General features: G+C 40.4%; 2 non-coding genes across 2 annotated transcripts; both read left to right on the forward strand.

The window, feature by feature from the left end:
- Window positions 1-5,205: 5,205 nt before the first annotated feature.
- Window positions 5,206-5,310, forward strand: LOC112412611 (U6 spliceosomal RNA). The gene has a single exon (XR_003005839.1). It is a non-coding gene; the product is annotated as a U6 spliceosomal RNA (small nuclear RNA).
- A 9,371-nt stretch (window positions 5,311-14,681) lies between these two features.
- Window positions 14,682-14,753, forward strand: TRNAA-AGC (transfer RNA alanine (anticodon AGC)). Its single transcript has one exon. It is a non-coding gene; the product is annotated as a tRNA-Ala (tRNA).
- Window positions 14,754-21,882: the final 7,129 nt, after the last annotated feature.

A 21,882-nucleotide genomic window follows, 5' to 3' on the forward strand; every position in this document is an offset into this window, starting at 1 on the left:
ACTCTTTTTTCCCTTCTCCTAATTTCCAAAACAAAAAGACTGACAAGAGCAATATGTATAAGCAATTAATCAACTCACTGTGTTAAAAACTTTCAAAAATTTCTCACAGAAAAAAAAAAAGAAAAAAAAATTTCTCACAGGGACTGTTAACGCCAAAAATATTAAAAGCTGAAGCATCGCGATATTTTTTGGAAGCCACGCTATTTGGAGCGAAAACGCTTAATAAAGACCGGAGAGTACTACAAGAGGTTGGTTTTTCTGAGGCATCGCGAGATAATCTAGAAACAGCGAGTTTTGGGAACCCAGATAGTTCTCTTCGCTTTGGTGCTGGAGGAGAAAGGGGGCAATGGTCCGGTACCCTGCCTGCTTATTTATCCGGCTCATCCACTTTGCTGCAGACCCAGGCCCTGCCCAGAATACTTCCTGTAGCACTTTGCTACCAACCCCACTCCCCTCTGGCTCATGGCAGTGCTGTCTGCAAAGAAATCTTATATAGATCCTCCGGTCTCTTCTCCATTTTCAAAAGTCATGTACTAGTTCTCAAACATTTCCTTTGTAAATTATGCACATTCACACTCACGTTGGCGTCTGATAATTATTTTGTTTCCTCAGTCAAAACTGAGTGCCGTTGTAACTCCTGAATTAAATGTGGAAGTTATACTTTCCTCCTCCAAATCTAACCACCATCAGTATTTTACTATATTTCTTACACTCCTGTTTTCTCTGCATTCGTGTATATATATTCATAAATATTTTGTTCGTTTTTACAGAAATGCAGTCATACGAAACATGTCATTCTCTCACACATTATTTCGCTTAATAGATCTTGAGCTCATTCCACGTAAACACTTAATCTTTTTCCTTACAAAGGAAATGTTGCAAATCATTCCACAGGACAGGTAGATCCTATTTCATTTATCTACTTTTTTTTTCCTCAACGTTCACTGTATTTATAATTACCATTCTTTCAACAAATATTTAATGAGTGCTTATTATGTACCAGGGGATGCGGCCCTGGTGCTGTGCCAGTAGAATAGAATAGGGTAGGATACGATAGAATTAAATTTTAATTTAATGTTAAAAACAGTAAAATAAGTTTATACCCTGTGTTGCTTATATTCCAGTCAAATGACTGATTCTGCCTCAGGAACACCACATTCCAAGATTCCCTTATCTCTCAGGAGAAGAATATACACATCCCAGATCTTGAGACTAAGTATTTAATGCCAGCTATTGAAGATTCATATATACATGACCATGTATTTCTCTGCCATTATGACCACTCATGACTACTCATTTGAGCTTTGATTTTTATCCTAATAGTCAAAATGCAAGAGACTAGGCAGGTGAAAAGAAAACCTAGTTTATTTGACAATTAAATTCTCCAGAGACATTCATCAGAGACAGATCCAATTGTTTGATCTGAGAAGTCACATTCTGAATTCAGATGGCGGGGACCAAATGGTTTCAAGTACTACCAAACATGCTCAGCTCCCTGCAGTTCTTAAATTAACTGTGGTTAACTGAAATATGAAATGAAATATAAAAGCTTAAGGAGGGGAAATCGATTCTCACAAGACTTCTATTATTTTTATTAAACACATAACTGTACAGGGCATATTATATCATATACATGTATATCCACTGCCTAATAAAATCATTTTCAGAGGAGCAGACAAGTGTATCTATGAGTACTCTGGAAGAATTTGTATCTTCTTTGGAGAACTGAGTGAATTGAAAAAACTCAGGAAGATAGTTGAGGTGAAGAGATAGCAGCTGTTTCTCTTGGAGAGTTCTAGAAGAAAAAAAGAAGCAAGGATGCTATCATAAATGACTTTTCATGTGACTGTGATATTGGATATTTAAAAGGTTGATTTTAGTTTAAAAAAAAACACACAATTACAGAATTTTAACAAAACTACTTTTTAAGAGGAAATTTCCCATTTCACTTGCAAGTGCCTCTTGGAATTATTGAGAAGATACTCCACCACTTCATTCATCCTCTTCTTTGCCCTCCCCATGGGGAGAGAAAACTGAGTAAAAGTCAATAAGGGTTTTTACCTTCTTTGACCCACATTTCTCTTTTGGGTGGAATTAATGTTCAGCTGTCCTTTTGTGGTCTCCCTCAGCCCTTTGCTTTGGTGGTTTCTAGGTGTACCTGTGTCTTCACGAGCTGCCAGGTGAGTGTGTCTTCTGGGTTCCAGGTGTAGGCATGGTAAGAGGGAGTAGAGAAAGTCTTTTCTAGCTTCAGATCCAAACCATGTTTTTCAATCTACATTTATCCCCCACAGAGTTGATATTTTATTTCTGCCACTAGTGAATATGCCTCAATTGTTTCCAAATTATTAAATGATACTTTTTTAAAAAAGGTAAAATTATGACTTTCACACTAATGAAAACAAATATGTCAAAGACTACTTAATTCATGAAAAATGTAACAACCAGTAAGATGTTACAACTGGTTCAAAAGAAAATTCAAAGTATCACGTATTTATAGACAATTGTAATGTTGGAATAAATTTACAAATGGATTTTTTTAACCTGTCAATTTCAGGGCAATGATCAATTGCATTCCACTAAACACAGTTCACTTGCATTTCTGTGGATGAAAATCATTTGCACTATTATCAGTTTTCTACAACTTAAGAGTTGTAAGACACCTCAAATCTACGAAAGTTGTTCTTATGGACTGAATATGTTCCCTCCCCCCTCCCCCCAATTCGTTTGTTGAAACCCTACCCGCTAATGTGATGGTATTTGGAGATGGGGTCTTTGGAAAGTAATGAGGATTAGATGAGATCTACCCTCGTGAAAGGGATTAGTGTCCTGAGAGAGCCTACTTCCTCACTCTGCTCTAAGAAAACAGCCTTCTACAACCAGGAAGAGGTTCCTCGCTGGAACCCTGACCTCTCGGACCATCCTGATCTCAGACTTTCTAGCTTCTAGAACTGTAAGAAAGAAATTTCTGTTATTTAAGCCATCCAGTTTATGATATTTTGTTATAGCAGCCCAATCTAAGACAGTTGCCCTAGACAAAATATTGAGTATAGTTGCCTGTGCTATACAGTAGGTCCTTGTTGGTTATATATTTTATATATGGTAGAACATTCAAGTGCTTTATATGTACGTTTTTCAGGTATTTTTATTTTCATTAACATCAGGGTAGTGATGACAAGAGAGAAAAGGAAAAATAGGAGAGGGGAAAATGACTAAAATTTCTATCTAATTCAATCACTTATGGTTTGAAGTATTAGCCTTTGAACTTTGACCCTTGACCTATTAGTGTCTTCTGTGAAAGCTTCCTCTTTCTTACTTCCTTTCCTCCTTTTCTCTCCTCCCCTTTTCCTGGTCACCTCCTCATAACTGACCTCCCCCACACCCTGACTCTTTTATCTTTAGCTGAAGTTGGTAGTCAAGCCTGAATTCTAAGCCACCTGTGAGAGTTACTCATTTTCCCTTGGGTATCTCCCATGTATATGTACACATGTTAATAAACTTCTGTTTGTTTTTCTCTTGTTTATCTGACTTTCATTACAGGGGGCCCAGTCAGGAACTTAGAAGAATAGAGGGAAAATTATTTTTTCCTCCACTACAAATTATAAAATTCTACAAGCCTTTTCTGGGAGAGTCTCAACCATGGTTTCATCCATAAAAGAAGTAGGAAAGCAAAGCTAGACTGGGACCTGGTTACAGATTGTGCTGAAGAGGAAAGCAATGAACATTTGTTACAGGTTTTAGAGCCCAAGTTAATCTAGAGAGGTTGTAGGATATGAGTTAAATACAATCAAGTGATGACTCTTCAAAAGCGTCAAACTGTTGAATTCTCCTGTCATAGAAGTTGAGGAAGAAACACAGTGACTGAGTAGAACTGTGAATACTTGTGGCAAAAGGCCATGGTTGTTTCAAGTTCTTTGGAGCTATGTTCCAAAGAACAATATCATAAGACCATCTACTTCATGCTTTACTTCCAGGATTAAATGAGACAATGTGTGCAAAGTGCATAACTCTTCGTAGCACAAAGAAAGGGGTCTGTAAATGCTATGTGTAGGTAGAGAGGCAAACAGCCAGTTAACTCTGGTGGTGTCGGGGAGTAAGTTCGAAAGTTTTAGCGGCTTCTCTGCTTCCGATGCAGGAAACTGAAGCGGAGGAACCACTGAGAAGGCGAGACAGCCAACGTCCTAGAGAGGACCGGGAAGTAACCTTGGTTTTTGTAGGCTAGGCTCGCTTTAGGAGTGGCCGCTTTAGGATAAGTTAATTTTTACCATCCCCATCTGGAGCTGCAGGGAGGAGGTCGGATTCACTGGCCGGAAGGGTGGGGTGAGTCAGGGGTGAAGTGGTTCCGGCTGTGTGGAGACCTTGGAGCTCCAGCTGGGGCCCACTTTTCTGCTCTGGCGCTCTCGGACGTTTCAAACTTGGGACTTCTTTGTGGTCCTCCGCGTCGGTCAGACTCGGGTCCTGGGACCACCTGCTTTAAGGCTCGTCTGCACACTTTCTGCAGATCCTCAGCCCCTCTTCCCCTTCTCAGAGGTGGGTGGGTGGGACTGGAAGTGCCAAGCTTCTAATCTCTTGGTCTTTCTGGTGACCAGCCTTATTCTGAGTCTATCTAAGGGCACCACCCTAAGTTACCTCATTAGGATAAGAGCAAGGATAAGGATAAGATAAGGATGTGACTGACAAACCACACTCCTATCACTATGAAATCCCAAGAGTTTGAGGAGCTTTGTGCCAGGAACCAGGGACAAAGACCACATATATTTATTATACCATACTCACTTGACATTAGCAAATCCATCAGGGCATGCCCAGGCATGAGTTGGCTGGAGCTTGGTTTAGCAGAGATAAAAGTTTACAGTCATACTCCTTCAGGAAAGAGTCTTACCCAGTGACCAGTTCCGAGGTCCAGCCTGACTCTTAGGCAAGAATGAAGCATATTTCATTTGAGCCCATAGATATTTGAAAACTTTGAAACTCAGAAGGTAGGTGAAATATTGGAAGTGTTCATTCACTCTGAGACTTCCCTTGTAAAAATAGTGTTTTGTAATATTCATGATTCCCCGCTTTCTGTCTCAGGAAAAGATGCTCATTATATCCAGAAAGGTTTATAAAACACATGATTGTGTACTAGCTAAAAATTGATTGGAGGGTAATAGGGAATGAGTACCTGACTTGTTTGGCTTTTAAAGTGTGAGTAAATAATGCAGAATCATGCTCGCTTCAACGGCACATATACTAAAGTTGAAAATGATACAGAGATTAGCATGGCCCTTGCTCAAGGATGACACGCAAATTTGTGAAGAGGTGCATAATTTTAAAAGAAATTAAAAGTGAAAATATCAGTAAATGGGAGTTTGACTAAGCTATCCTCAGAATGATACATTTCATCCTAGCCACTGAGTTCATATGATGCACCTAACCAATACTAACCAGTGTAAAGCATGTCTAAGATTTAAAAGGTGAAGTTAAAATTCAACTAAATTGTGGATAGCTCCAGCTCAAATTTAAAAAGATACTTTAAAAAAATGTGGAATACCCAGCATAGAAATTAGGTTCAGAGGGGACCAAACTATAACCACTACAACACAGGCCCAATATCTCCACTGATGAGTAGATATACAGTTGTCCCCTGCTATCCATGGAGGATTGGTTCCAGGACCCCAGTGGATACCAAAATTGATGGACACTCAAGTTCTGTATATAAAATGGCATAGTTATTTGCTTATAACCTATACACATTCTCTTACATACTTTAAATCATCTCTAGATTACTCATAATACCTAATAGTAAATGCTATGTAAATAGTTGCTGGTGCATGGCAAATTCAAGTTTTGCTGTTTGGAACTTTCTGGAATTTTTTTCAGAATATTTTTGATATGGAGTTGGTTTAATCCATGATTGCAGAACCTGCAGATATGGAGGTCTGACTGTAAATGAGATGAGTGTGGTACACCATCAGAGTGTTCCTAGGAAAGCAATAGTACAAGTTGCCAAATCTGATTTCTCTTTGAAATTTAGTATTCAGTTAACTCATCAGCTCTAGTATCATTCAGTTTCTTGTAAATTTGTTGTAGAACGGTAGCACTTTATTGAAATGACACATTGAAAACTCCTATTTTAACCCCATTTCATCCATTTCTATTACAGAAATCTCCCTTTCATGGAACATGAGGTGAGAAAGAGACTATATTTCACCACTTAAAATAGCATGCCTGTACTTCTCTGGTGGTGCAGTGGTTAAGAATTCACCTGCCAATGCAGGGGACACAGGTTTGAGCCCTGGTCTGAGAAGATCCCACATGCCATGGAGCAACTAAGCCATGTAGATCTGGACTATGTATCTTTGGTGAACTTTATGTAACTTGTCACCGTGTCATTTTGATGAATGATCCTTTGTCTTGAGAATGTATATAACTGTATCACTGACCTCTAACAAGCAGAACAGTCCTCAGAATTTTCTGAAAGACTGTCTCCCAGGTTATAATCCTTATGTTGGCCTGAATAAAATTCTCTTTTTCTTCTTTAGATGGACTTGATTAATTTTTCATCTACATTTGTATAAGTGGAATCATACAGTATTTGTCTTTTTGTGACTGGTTGATTTCAGTTAGCATAATGTCTCCAAGGTCTATAAGGCTGTTTGGGTTTAATTTCACCTCTTGGCTATTGCAAATAATGCTGCTATGAACATGGGTGCAAATATCTCTTTGAGACTCTGCTTTCAATTCTTTTGGATATAATACCCAGAAGTGGAGTTGCTTGTCGGATCATACCATAGTTCTATTTTTAAATTATTTGAGGAACCTCCCTGCTGTTCAGATCCATTTATGGCATTTGCACTCTTGCTAAAACTAAACCTATCATGGCTACATAGATGTTGCTCCAGAGTACAGTTCAATTGGAATAAAAGCCTTTGGTGGCTTTTGCCTTTAGGCTTCTCTCTGAGATTGCTATTTGGGAGGTAGAGGCCGTTATATTTAAGGTAGCTAATGAAAATCTGGAGAACACCTATTTCAAACCATTCAGAGCCACAGTAGTAGAGAATCCTAGCAGACACCTTGTTTCCAGAAATTTAACTCACCATTACCCCATTTAATTGATTTTTTTAGTGACCCCTTCCCTCCACCCCACCACGAAAAAAGTTCGGTATTTTAACTTTGAAAAGACCAAGTGCCTTCATATTCTCAGCGAGTTAGCACTATTATTCCTTATGCCAGGAATAATAAAACTCTGTTTAAAGGAGCCCCCATCCCTTATTTTTGATCTCAGCCTGTTGCTTATTTCTTTGATAGGACGTGAAACAAATTTTAGTTATTTTGTTTCTGTTTATTTGATTTCATTTGTTGGGTCCGGTAGAAAGTAAGCTCCTTGAGGACACGTGGTATTTCCTCCTTGTTCATTTGTAAAGTACTCGTCACACACCAGGCCTCCAATATCTAAATGTTATATAAGAGTTTATTTATTGAACTCACATCAGCAACAAGAAGGGAAAGGAAGCAAATCAGATTTTAAATATCTTCCAAGCTTTATCCAACCCGGCAGTGAATGAGACCAGCAAAGGGAAAAAAACGACGACCACGAAGGGACTCGAACCCTCAATCTTCTGATCCGGAATCAGACGCCTTATCCATTAGGAAGATCTAGCTAAACAAGAGTTCTCAAAATTCACCAACAGTTAAACTATTTCCAACACCGTCTAAAAGTTGTAAAAACTAATACATAAATGTCAGGAACTGTTAGACGGTTCATCGTTGTGGACCCTGTTGAAGTCTTTGATTAATGACTTCGAGAGGTGGGGTAGAGAGGAAGACTTTGAGTCTAGAGCTGATGCTGCATCCCTTATGGAAAACAGCAAAGAGGAAGGAGTGAGCACAGATGGTGCATTCGGAGGGGAGTCTGAAGGGAATAATGGAGGTGCTGGAGGAAGGACAGAGATAGCCTGGAAGCTTCATAGAAAGTTCTCCTGTAAGTGCAAGGTTAGCTTAAGCCAAGAAAGGAACAGTTTATCCAGTATATATATATATATATATATATATACACACATATACGCTTGTAGGTTTAAAAAGAACGGAATGAATGGACGCTGTCAAGGAACTTGGTGATTTCCATGCTTGACTTGGATACGTCCCAAATTTGACTTGTTTTTGACAAGAAGATGTCCACTGGTTCGTTTATGGGTTAAGCCACAGAGCAATAGGGTTTTTTGAAAGAACCATGCTCATCAAAAGTGTGGGTGGAATAGGAAAGATGTGAAACGTCCAGCCCTAGAAGTAAAGCAGTAACACTCATGTATCCATTTACTCAATGGTTTTGGTTTCTCGAAAATGGCCAGCTATTTGAAACAAAACCAAATCAAAGAGAAATTTCTCCCCTCCTTTATCTTACACTCTTTCACAAAAAGACTTTTCCCCACCAACGTCTCCCATCCCTCCCACTGTTTTCTCCTACGGTATCTTCTCTTGGGGTTAACACAAAACTCAAATTATCGCCTAACCTGTCAATCAAGATTTTTGGAGTGCCTACTGTAGACTTTGACATGTCGCTCAGGGCTGGAATCTAGGGACATTGATGAGGGAGAGACTACTGAGGGTGGGGTGGAGGGTGTCCCAGAATGAGCACAAGATTTGGAGTAATAACAAGTGTGCTTCCCTGTCTTTCCAACACAAGATTATATAAACTGTTGCAGAGCAAAAAAAGTGACAAATATTTGCACTGCTGTAAAAGTAACTTTAGGATTAAAAACCTTAGAATTTACATTTCAGAGAGGAAAAGAAGAAATGAGGGAAGATATAAAGCTCAACGAATTACAGACCTGCCGTTTTCAGTTCTATTATGGACCATATTGCAGAAATGAAACCATTTGGGCACATAATTTTAAGAAAAGAACATTCTAGAGTTAGTGATTTTATTAATAATCCTTTGGCCAAGAGTGAAAATACAGACTGAAGGAATCTTAATACCCTCTACTAAACAAATTTAGAAAATTGAAGGCGGACTAGGGATACTAGCTGGGAATGAGTTTTGCATAGCAATTAAGTTGCACTCTTTGGAGACTGGTGGTTACATTCCAGAGGAGAAAACAAACTTTTGAAGTCTAAACTCTTTAATGGATTCTCTTGGATTTTCATCTTAGCAGCCATACCATTTGCAAATAAAAATTGGTCTCCCCTAACCCAGTTTTGTACTTTTTATTTCTTTTGCCTCTTCTTTGCCTCTTGTTCAAGTCTTTAATACATTTTTTAATATTAAAAAAATGGAAGTATAGTTGATTTACAATTTAATCTATTTGAGGTAATTTCTGTGTATGATGTAAAATAGTGCTCCAGTTTCATTCTTTTGCATGTGGCTGTCCAGTTTTCCCAACACCATTTATTGAAGAGACTATCCTTTCCCCATTATATATTCTTGGCTCCTTTGTGTGGGTTTACTTCTGGGCTTTTTTTTTTTTTGCGGTACGTGGGCCTCTCATTGTTGTGGCCTCTTCCGTTTCCGAGCACAGGCTCCGGACGCGCAGGCTCAATGGCCATGGCTCACGGGCCCAGCCGCTCTGTGGCACGTGGGATCCTCCCAGACCGGGGCACGAACCCGTGTCCCCTGCATCGGCAGGCGGACTCTCATCCACTGCGCCACCAGGGAAGCCCTACTTCTGGGCTTTCTATTCTGTTCCACTGATCTAGGTGTCTTTTTTTTATACCATACTGTTTTGGTTACCATAGCTTTGTAATATAGCTTGAAGGCAGGAAATGGATGCATCTAGCTTTGTTCTTCTTTCTCAAGATTGCTTTGGCTATTCAGAATCTTTTGTGGTTCCATAAAATTTTTAGGATTGGGCTTCCCTGGTGGCGCAGTGGTTGAGAGTCCGCCTGCCAATGCAGGGGACACATTGGAATTGTGATAGGGATTGCTTTGGGTAGTATGGACATTTTAACAATATTCATTCTTCCAAACCATAAGCAAGGCATATCTTTCCATTTATTTGTGTCTTCTTCAATTTCTTTCATCAGGGTCTTATAGTTTTCAGGGTACAGGTCTCTCACCTCCTAAGTTAAATTTATTCTAAGGTATTTTCTTGATTGGTGTTTTAAAGAGTGAGTAAAAGTGAAGGTCCAAAAATAATAATATAACTTCATATATTTTGCTTTAACTGAAACATCACCAACCTTTTGAAGAGAGGAGAAATTCCTTATAAGTTTCTTTCATCATATAAGTTTCTTTCACACTTAAAATGTGTCTGGTACAGATTCCAGTTTCTATTTATTTCAAGGGATGAGAACTTCAAGACGTTTTGAATCTCAGTGGAGAATCCTCTTAGATTTTTATATTTCCTCCCTTCTTTGTTCATGGTGATATTGCATTTTATTAACAATTGCTCCCTTTATATGCAATCTTTGCAGCTTTAAAAATTAAGGTTAAGCTACTAACGGGGTTCAGGACATGCTACCTCAAAATGTGGTACCTTGGTATATTGAATATTTAAGCTGAAGGGGTTTGAGAAAACAGGTTATAAAACTCTCAGGTGGAGGTGCCTTCCCTATACCTGGAGGGAAAGAGCATCCTTACCTCACATCCCCTACAGACAGAACTGTGATTTCTCTGCTCTTTCTCTGTAATTCTGATCTTTCACCTGTTTGTTCCATTTAATCCAAAATCTCTTTCTCCTTCAAGAGCAGTTACATTTTTATTCTTCCAAATACATGTCTTTTCTGTCATTTCCATGGTTCCTTGGAAGGGCAAGAGATAGTACCTACCTGCCAATCTCCTTGCCCTAGCCCATGGCTTCCCTGCTCTCTTTTACTTTTTCTCCATCCTTCTTATCCCCCAGTTTTAATTTCTTCAAAAATTGAAGACATTTTAAGGGGTTATTGTAATAGTTCTTTGGCTGATGAATTCACAAGCAACATTTGTTGGGTGGAGTATCGGTTGTGAAAGCATGTGCTGGCATGGGACATTGACACGGTGGGGGTGTCCTATTTTCAGCACTCTGGAAGATTTATTTTCCCAGCATGGGCTGGCAGCATGGAGCGGTTGATTTTTTACCCAAAATGATTCTAAGCAGGGAAATCATTTTAATTTAATCACTTTAATTTCTGTCCAGCAGCTCTACGTAAGGATCATCACTAGAGATTACTTGAGGGTGGAAGATATGACTTCTGTTTCTGTGAGCTGCATACCCCTTGTTTCATGGTGGAGGTGATTCAATGCATTCCACCACATCTACAGTTACTTCCTCCACTGAAGTTTTGAATTCCTCAAAGTCATCCATGAGAGTTGCATCAACTTCTTCCAAACTCCTGTTAATGTTGATCTTCTGACCTCCTCCTATGCCATGAATTTTCTTAATGGCATTTAGAATGGTGAATCCTTTCCAGAAGATTTTCAATTTACTTTGCCCAGATCCATCAGAGAAATCACTATCTATGGAGTGGAATCTTAAACCAGTCAATCTGGAATTACCTAGTCAACACTAGTGAGATAATCTGCCTGATAGACCCCTGCCATCCTCCAAAGGAAGGTGACCTTGCCACAAACAATCCACTCTTTGCTAGTAACATCCTTGTCCTGCCCCCTCCTGTCTGTAAAAGCCTTTCACTTTGTACAGCACTTTGGAGCTTCTTTCTATCTGCTAGATGGCATGCTGCCTGATTCATTAATTGTTGAACAAAGCCAATAAAATCTTTTAAATTTATGCAGTTGAATTTTGATTTTTAACAATGTCTAAATTCAGAAATTTTGTTTTTTTCTGAAAACCTTGTAAAGCATAAGCATTTTTCTACAGTCTGTCTTCTCACCCTCTGCTTGGGAATCCCAACCAAACATAAAAACAAGCAAGCAAGCAAAGTCAGTGTTTCCCACTGCTGTCCCAGCAGCCCAGGTCTAAGCAGACAGCGTCCTTCTTTAACACTCGACACTGTTCCCTGACAACCACATAGATTGGTTTCCCTGCTGCACTTTAGAAAGACACCTATATTCGGTTACATAACTTCCAACAGTAGGGGATGAGAAATAACTTTTCCTCTACCTTCTAAGGTTTCAGCTGAGCCCCTGTAACAAAAGACAGATTAAGGAAAGAGCGGACATATTTATTAACGTGTATATCTCATATATACATGGGAGACACCCAGGGAAATGAACAACTCTCAAAGAAGCAGCTTAGAATACATGCTTAACTCCGATCTTCAGCCAAAAACAAAGAAGTACGTGAGGAGCTAACCTAGAAAAGCACGGTAAAGGAGGGTACGGTTTGTTATGCAGATTTAAGTCAGGGCCTTCTCCACTGATGAGATTCTCTTATGAGTTAGATTCTACAGAGGTTGTGAATTTTGGTCCCAGGAACCATCAGCAAAATCTGAAAACCTATTAGAACTGCAAATTCTCGGGCCCAACCCCAGACCCACTGAATCAAATTCTGGGGATGATGTCCTCAATTTATATTTCAACGAGCCCTGCAGGTGATTCTGATGCACCTAAAGTTTGTGAATGACTGGACTAGTAGGACCAATGCCTTCTGCTCTCTCACCTTAGAGCAAGGGGCCTTTTTTCTCTCCTGCCTAGAGAAAGCGCAGGAGCGATAGGGATCTGGGACACTTCTACTGTTCTGCGCATCCAAATCCCCAGCGTCTTGAGGAACCCCCTCTGCTGCACTCTTCCTCCCACCTTTCTGCCTCCTGCTCCTCACTTCCCTTCTTGTCTTTCTCCTCCTTCTGTGTTAACTTTCCCAGGATCCTAGTTCATTCCAGTTTCTGTCCCTAGATTTTCAGGCCCAGTTGTTCCCAAACTGGTCTATCTGATTCAACTGAGGGATATTTATTATTTTTTAACATTTATTTTGTTGAAGTATAGTTGATTTACAATGTTGTGTTAATTTCTCCTGTACAGCAAATTGATTCAGTTATACACATGTATATATACATAGATATACATTCTTTTTTCAAATTCTTTTACATTATGGTTTATTACAGAATATTGAATGTAGTTCTCTGTGCTATACAGTAGGACCTTGTTGTTTATCCATTCTATATATAATAGTCTGCATCTGCAAATCCCAAACTCCCAATCCTTCCCTCCCCCCTTCCCACAAGTCTGTGAGTCTGTTTCTGTTTCACAGATAAGTTCATTTGTGTCATACTTTAGATTCCACATATAAGTGATATCATGTGGTATTTGTCTTTCTCTTTCTGACTTACCTCACTTAGGATGATAACCTCTAGGTCCATCCATGTAGCTGCAAATGGCATTATTTCATTTCTTTTTTTATGGTTGAGTAGTATTCCATTGTATATATGTATCACATCTTTATCCATTCCTTTGTCGATGGACATTTAGATGGCTCCCATGTCTTGGCTATTGTAAATAGTGCTGCAATGAACATAGGGGTGCATGTATCTTTTCCAATTACCGTTTTGTCCAGATATATACCCAGGAGTGGGATTGCTGGATCATATAGCAACTCTTAATTTTAGGTTTTTGAGGAACAAACGTTCTGTTTCCCATAGTGGCTGCACTAATTTACATTCCCACCAACAGTGTAGGAGGTTCCCTTTTCCAATTGAGGGACATTTAAATAACATAAGATTCCCCAGCAGAGCCGGAGATTCTGAGCGCACTCAGCGTCTAGGGAGTGGGGACGGAAGTCCGTAGTTTTATTAAGCTCCTCCAGGTGATGTTCCATCTTTAGGGACCGCAGAAGTGTTGTATAAAAAACACTTATATATCTCTTTAACCTCTGGGTCTGAGGGTCGCCTGTGGCCCATGCTTTGTATGTGGCCCCTTGTCTATCCGACACTCCCCGCCCCGCGTGCAAATCCCCTGGGTCTCGACAGGGTCTGAGTCGCCGGGATGGCCAGGTCCGGAGCTGGGGAGGAGCCGAAAGGAAGATCGTGATTTCAGGTCTTCAAGAGTCCCACAGGTGTGAGAGAGAATCAGAAGAAAACTTAGGAAAAGGATTTAGGATTTACCCCAAATACTCATTTCTGGGTTGACCCTCGTACCCAAAGCCAGAGAACGGCGGGAAGCGCCTGATGGTTGCACCTCGGAGAGTAAGGGGTCTAACGACTGCAGGCGCACGGACAAGCCTACTCCTTAAAACGCCTTCCTTCTGCGTACTTTTCACTCCGTGGAGGACTCGGCCCGAAAGGGGGCGCTATAAGGCTGCTCGGTTTCTTTCGCTCCTCTTCCCGGCGCGCGCTTCTCGGTGGTGCTCGCGATCCCAGCCGCCATGCGGTTTCCCGACTCCGAGGCTGGACTCCGGAACCTACCGGAGTCGGGGGCTGCGGCCGACGCGGGCCTGTCTACAATGTCCCTTCAGTCTTCTCTCCTACCTGGACCTGAAACCCCATGACACCGTTTAGACTTTCTTCTTTTTATCCTCCTGCATTGTACTCGGTTTTCTGGCAACCTTTTTAAGCAGAGGTCTTATCCCAGACCTTTCCCTGGGGGCGGCCAGTCAGGACTGCTCCCTTCTCCACCGGCAGGTGGCCGTCGAGCTGGCGTCCGAGAGGGTTACCAGTAGTGGGAGAGCTCAGGACCAGACGGGACTTTCGGTAAAATGTTTAGTTTGCCTTCTCACAGCCTAGCTACAAGACAGTATCCAGTATAGAAAATTCAAAGATTGAATTTGTTGAAGTAAAATTTCGTTGAAAATATAGTAGCGGGTCATAGGAACATTTCTGAGCCTCTTTTAGAAGGAGGGGGTGTAGCTCAGTGGTAGAGCGCGTGCTTAGCATGCACGAGGCCCCGGGTTCAATCCCCGGCACCTCCAGGGTTTTTCTCCTTTTAACAATTAATATTTTTAGTACTGAATCGTTCCTGGGCACCTTCTCGTTTGCTGAGAATGTCCGCCGTCTGGCCTCTTTTCTGATTCTTTTGTTCCCTTCAGGTCTTTTAAGTCACAGAAAAAACAAGGAAAACAAACCGACTCTATTTTGTTTTTAATATGGACGCATTTTTGCTCTAGGGCCGTGGCACCACACTGGGTAGCTGAGTCAACTAGCGAAAGACACGATTAAAGAGGCTGGGGGAGCACCAAACCGCTCAGGACTCCAGAAACCGAAAAACAAGCGAGGTACCAAATTAACAAGCACAATTACATAGTTACGTTTCGCAGTATCATCTAAGGGCAAGAAACACAGAAAGGAGAAAAAACAAGAACAAATGTGAAGTCCATTTGAACTTTTGAAAATGTGAAGGAAATTTTCTTTAGATTCCTTCGTTTTCTGAGCTGTTCCTGAGTGAAGGAATAGATACTCGGAGAGGAAAACTTTCCTATGGGTTTCCCTACCACTCTCTTCCCATTACAGCCTCCCTTTCTTCTTTTCTCCATCTCTCTGTTTTTATACATTATATGCATTTCTTTGACTTATTGTTCCTGACTTTTTTTTTTTCATGGTTCCTGACTTTAGAGTAACTTTTAAAGTACAATGTAAGCTTTGGATCTAGATAGAAGTTCTCTATTGTGTTAAATAAGTTCTCCCCTTTTTACCTGACTTGAAGTAGCATGTGATTGGCTAATTGTAAAAGATGAGTTAAGGAGGGGAATCAATCAAAAAATAAAGATACACACTCCTACCCCCTATTCTTACCACTCCTGTCTCCATCCCACATTTTGAAGGGCCTCACACATGCACGTGTGAACATCTCACACACACTTCCAAGATTCATACATACCCTTGGCCCTTCCAGGGCCACCTCCTAGGCCTAGGACCATGCACATTAATGTCATGGTCTGCCCCCAGGAGGATAGATTCAGAAGGAGGCCTGTGCAGGGCCTGGAAGAAGGGAGGATCAGAGCTGTTTGAGCAGAGAATTCTAGGAACCCTGGTATCATTAGGGAGATACTTGGCCAGGAGAGGCCCCAGGGCATAAGCACTTTTTGCCCAGGCTAAACCTGCCACTGAGTGTTTGCTCCAGAGTTTAAGGGTATATTTGTGTTTAACAATACCTGAGGGACTTCCCTGACTGTCCAGTGACCCAGGCTCCTTGCCTCCACTGCTAGGGACACGGGTTCGATTCCTGGTCGGAGAACTAATATCCCGCATGCTGCAAGACCTGGACAAAACAAACAAAAACAATACCTGAAACAGTCCTTTCCCGATGTAGTTCTAAGATTAACCTTTCACGCTGTCTTTTCCAAAATTCTCGGTTTCCTGACCCATGTATGTGTGGGTCTGGTAGTATCTCTTGCAACTTGTACCTGCTGGACTGTATAGTTGACAATACTTGAAAAGTTGGAATGTAATGTAGGGGAGGAAAACATTTTCCTCGACCCTTTTAGGGTCCCTGACTAGGTCTGAAAATTGAAACAATAAAGACAGATTAACAGGAGAAAAGCACGCAAACTTATTTAGTATAAGTTTTATTATGACATGGGAACCCTCATAAGAAAATGAAGACCCAAAGAAGTAGTTAGACCTGTGTATTTTATGCTAAGTTTGAGGCATAGTGGAGAGTCATATGATAGATGTTGAAATAAAATTCATATTTTATGATAAAACAAGAAAAATTTAAACATGAATTTTTTCTCTGCCCTTTTGGGTGTCCTCTCTCCCCTTTAGTGTGTATCGTGCATCTGCATTAACCAGACCTCCTTAGGAGATAACATCCCTCCTTAAACTTGTAAGGGGTCAGGATGACCCACTACTTGCTTTGTACATGCAGATCTAGATTGTGTAAACTGTCACTATGTCATTTGACGTATTTATCAAATGACATATTGTCTCAAAAACTTATATAACTGTACTTTGACCTCTAATGGGTGGAACAGTACTCAGAGCTTTCTTTTTTATAAGTTTATTTATTTTATTTATTTATTATTTTTGGCTGCATTGGGTCTTCATTGCTGTGCGTGGGCTTTCTCTAGTTGCAGAGAGCGGGGGCTACTCTTCCTTCGTGGTGCGTGGGCTTCTCATTGTGGTGGCTTCTCTTGTTGTGGAGCACAGGCTCTAGGCGCACAGGATTCAGTAGTTGTGGCATGCAGGCTCAGTAGTTGTGGCTTGCGGGCTCCAGAGCGAAGGCTCAGCAGTTGTGGTGCAGGGGCTTAATTGCTCCGTGGCATGTGGGATCTTACTGGACCAGGGCTCAAACCCATGTACCCTACATTGGCAGGAGGATTGTTAACCACTGTGCCACCAGGGAAGTTCCTCCTCAGAGCTTTCTGAAAGACTGTCTTCCAGGTTATAATCCTCAGGTTGGCTCAAATAATATTTTCCATTTCTTTCTTAGATCATCTATAGATTAATTTTTCATCGACATAAGTTAAGGACATTGTGGTAAATGGGGGAAATTTAGCAAGGCTTGTCTTTTAGGGGTCTTCTTTCTTCTTGGCATCCCTTTGTCTTTGGAGATAAGGGTGTTTCTTTCCTGCATACGGAGAGTACCTGTCACAGGTCACCTTTTATGACCTGTTTCAGGAAAAAAAGGTAATGGAGGGAGGTCAGAGAGCCCTTTCTGCTTCTGCTGTTTTCTCAAATTCCTTCAGCTTAAAATATTCAATATGCTAAAGTGTCATATTTAGGAGTTGTATGTCTGGAACCCTGTCAGTAACAAGATAGAATCTGTCAAAGGAAGAATTGATCTAAACTTTATAGATTTCTCTAACAATGTTATATGTTAAAGGTTTATGGGGATTTTGTGGCATAGATCATATTATCTTAGTGTTACCTGAAAACTGAGTTCACCTCTTGGTGAGTGTTGAGCCAAAAGACACAACCAAGCGAAAGAGTGGGAGAAGGAAGGATTTACTACTTGCTAGGGAGAACACTGGGGATATTTCTCAGAGCTGTGTCTCCCTGAACGGCAAAATTGGCGAAGTTTTAAGTTAAGGGTACATGCATATTCACGAAGGGGCTCAAGCAGGAGAGAATTCAGCATAGAATCGGGGCAAAGGTTGACAGAGTCCAGGCTCTAGTTGATTGAAGTCACAAGGGTTACCAAAGGTCAGCATTATCGTTCCTTAGGTTCCAGTTAGTCTGGTGGTTGAGCGCTAGAGAAGGTTTGGATCTGCACAACAGTTCAAGAATGTGCTTCAGGCTAATCTTTACCTTTGAAACAAAACTGGGAGTCTTTACAACTGATATATTGCCTCTGATATGGTTCTTTCCCTGTTGTGATAATAGCTGTTTGTTCTTATATTCTTTTGTTCCCCTTAAAATCATTAACTACTGAGACTTCTTCTTCTGCAAGGGCAAGCAGTGTGGCCAGGCTTAGATCACAAAATGGCTTAGGTCTAAAATGGCTTCTCTTATGTCAAGAAGAGAAGTAGGGGGTCTTTCTCCGTGGACCCCCTACCGAATCTGCCTATGTTAGGGCTGTTAAATTAATCGAACAAGGAGGCCAATAGACTGAGGTGGCTCTAATGTCCACCTAAGCAAACTAAACCTAAGGCTGTAAATGCTTCAAGGTTACAAAATAGAAACAATAAGGACAACCAGTCACAAACAGCCAACTAGGCTTTGAGCTATAGCCAATCAAATAATTTTCTTTCTCTGCTTCTGCACCTTCTTTATATAAGTCTTTCCCCTAGCTCTTGTCAGAAGGTATGTTAAAGAAAGCTCTTCTGAAAACTTGAAAATGTTGATTTAAAAAAACATGAATTTATACTACTTTCTCAAAGTTTTGAGAATGATAAGAACAATGAAATGTATGTCTTAACGGGAGAATCTTAAGAATCTCACCTCTAAAGTGAATTTCTCTGTCAATTAAGAGTGCTAAAGGTATTTCCCAAATAGAGAAATAAACTCTGTAAACTGTAAAAGATACTATATATTGGTAACAGAGCTGTTGCCCTAGTCACACTTCAAGTGCTCGATAGCCACATGTGGCTAATAGCTACCATTTGGACAGCACAGATCCACAACATTTCCATTGTTGTAAAAAGTTCTGTTGGACAACACTAAGTTAAAATATTAGTCTTTTGGAAGAGAAAGCTTCACTCCAACCAAAAATTATACAATTTTACTTTTGAAGATATTATTGAAACATAATAAATTTTTTAAAAATTTGGACCACTGAATGAAATCTATTTGTAAATACCCAGATGGTCTTTGAGATAAAGGATTGAAGCCTTGCCATAACTTTAGTTCTTTTCTTTTTTGGAAGGGGAGGTATGATAAATACAGATAGAAAAGATTCAGCTACCCAGAGAGCTTCTTGGGTAAAGTTTTCCTAACCATAACTTTGGAAAGTTTGGGGGAATTTGTCCTCACCATTATAAGTGCTTTTATGTATTGGTAATTTAAGCATCAAAGTTCTGGAGAATGACTTAGGCGCCACCAGGTGGTCATCTTGGGAACACCAAAATCCTTTGCTATGTATGAGAGTTTTGAGATGGCCAATATCTTTCTGTAATGGTAGATTGTTATTTTTGAATATGTCCTTCTGGATTCTTAAAATCATATTGAGAAGCTGTTTTTACAATACATTTTTATTTAGCTTCAAAGTTCTACCTTTAGAATAGTATTCACTATTCATAATTGAGCTATTTTTCAGATGCTATTTTTCTCTAATAAATCATTAATATTTTCCAATTTTTAATTGAGGTTCCCAAGACAGATAAAAACCTCTGTGTTTCCGTATTATAGCATTCCAAAATCACAAAAATTCGAAGTCATATGTGCTTTCAGTATAGATGATAACTCTTAAATCTTTAGCAAAGATGCTCACATTAGAACTATTAGTCCAGTCACCTGAGTAGATGTTGGCAAAGGGGTAGCTTCCTTTACAGTGTTAAGAAGTTGCAGTGTCTCCAGCACAAAGTATACCTTGAAATTTTAAAGATATGAACCATTGACAATGAATTGTCTGGGGGAATATCAATCAGCACATGGAAGTCAGGATATACTCCCCCTTTCTCTATCTGACAAAAGGATCAAAGGAGGATCATTAATATAGTCATATCAATAGATAATTCTGGTCACCTCAGTCTTCTTCATCAGCTTTTAAATACACTCATATCTGACCTCACCAGACCTCTTGCCTCTGAAGAGCTTGGCAGTCAGCACAGTCAACAGCCTCTTCCAGCCTGCATCTTAATAGGATTCTGTTTTAGAATTTCCGCTTTTGAATATTCTTGCTCATATGATCCATGTCTTTTCATAGCCTACAAAAACTGGTGAATCAGAGGAAGCTTTTTTCTCTGCTTGGGTATTTCTCTTGTCGTTCCCTCTGGACTATGTTTAAACACTAAGCTTTCCTTAGGGAGAACCACCATGTACACCACCCTTGCCATGAAGGAGAGTGAGGTGCTGCCTGCAGCACAGAGGGACAACTGCAGAGACTAACAAATGTGCCAACGTGAGAAGAACCATAAGTCCTAAGTGAATATGACTGCTTGGTCTCAGGGACAGTGAAGTGAGTGGGACCTAGTGTATTAAAGCGGTTCCCCACTTACTTTAAATCATGCTTCAGGTCAAAAGCCTAAAGAGGACCAACTGGGATTGAAATCAGAATCTTCTATCAGTCTTTTAACCAGAAAATAAAAAGGCAACAAAACTCTTGTCATCTATGAATACATTTTTCTTCCATTTTTTTGATTGAAAACAGCTGTAGAGAACCAAGTACAGTATATGGAATCAATGGCTTTTCTCTCCTCAACCAAATTATTTTACCTTCTCTCAGTCCTGATTTTCAGTACAGGCCCAGAGATGTGGAGGCTCAGACTCAGAGGAAAAAGACCCTTGAATTTTGGGCTCCCATATTATCAAGCTCTCTTATCTGTTCCATGCCATTATTTTGTTGCTGGTAACTTCAGGGTCCCCTGAAGCCAACAGATTCGATGTAAAGTGGAAAGAAAGAGGCTTACTTTTTTTAAAAACTTATTTTATTTTTGGCTGCGTTGGGTCCTTGTTGCTGTGAGCAGGCTTTCTCTAGTTGCAGTGAGCGGGGACTGCTCTTCATTGCAGTGCATGGGCTTCTCATTGCAATGGCTTCTCTTGTGGCAGAGCACGGGCTGTAAGTGCACAGGCTCAGTAGTTGTGGCGCAGGGGCTTAGTTGCTCCGCGGCATGTGGGATCTTCCCGAACTAGGGCTCGAACCCATGTGCCCTGCATTGGCTAGGTGGATTCTTAACCACTGCACCACCGGGAAGCCCCCTACTTTGTTATTGATGACACAAATAATCTTTTTATATGGTGTAACCATTAACTTAGAGTTATAATTAATTTTTATGCTTTTGTTTTTTAAATTCTATGCCAGATTTAAAAGTGACTTGTACACCTACATCATAAATTTTACAGGATTCTATATTTATCTATATGTTTACCTTTACCAGGGAGTTGTATATTTTCATTCAGTTTTGTATTCTGTTTATCACCTTGCTCAACTTGAAGGATTCCCTTCAGCATTTCAGCTGGGGGCAGGGACAGTGGCATACTTCTTTATGACTGGCACTCCTGTTATAGTAGCTGGATGCTGGGCAAGAAGCAATAGGCTCAGGTCTTCTTGGCATCTCTCTCCTGGCCTGGAACCTCTGTCTCATGCTGGGCATAAAGGGGCCCCAGTATTTTCAGCCCTCCAATAAAATAGAACCTCTTTTCCATGAGTGGGGACTCGGTGAAAGACAGGAGCCCTCACCTCTTGGCTGCACTTGTCCAGAACTTAACCTCTGCAAGAAGGAGCTGAGGGCAGGATTAGAAATGGAGGGAAGATATTATAGTTCTCCAAGTGGAAACTGGGTGGGGGGTAGGGGGCATGGAGCCCTGTTTTCTTGGCTGTATAGTTTGGAGTACAGTTTCCATCAGGCTGGCCTGGAGAGGGAGTAGGCTGTGACTCAGATGCCACAGATCTTCATTGTTATAACTGAATTTTAATATATTTTCTTTCTTTTTGGTTTTAGAATTTTATTTATTTTTTTATACAGCAGGTTCTTATTAGTTATCCATTTTATACATATCAGT

Source organism: Neophocaena asiaeorientalis, unplaced genomic scaffold, assembly GCF_003031525.2.
Source record: "Neophocaena asiaeorientalis asiaeorientalis breed wild unplaced genomic scaffold, Neophocaena_asiaeorientalis_V1.1 scaffold239, whole genome shotgun sequence".
NCBI classification, from domain to species: Eukaryota; Metazoa; Chordata; class Mammalia; order Artiodactyla; family Phocoenidae; genus Neophocaena; species Neophocaena asiaeorientalis.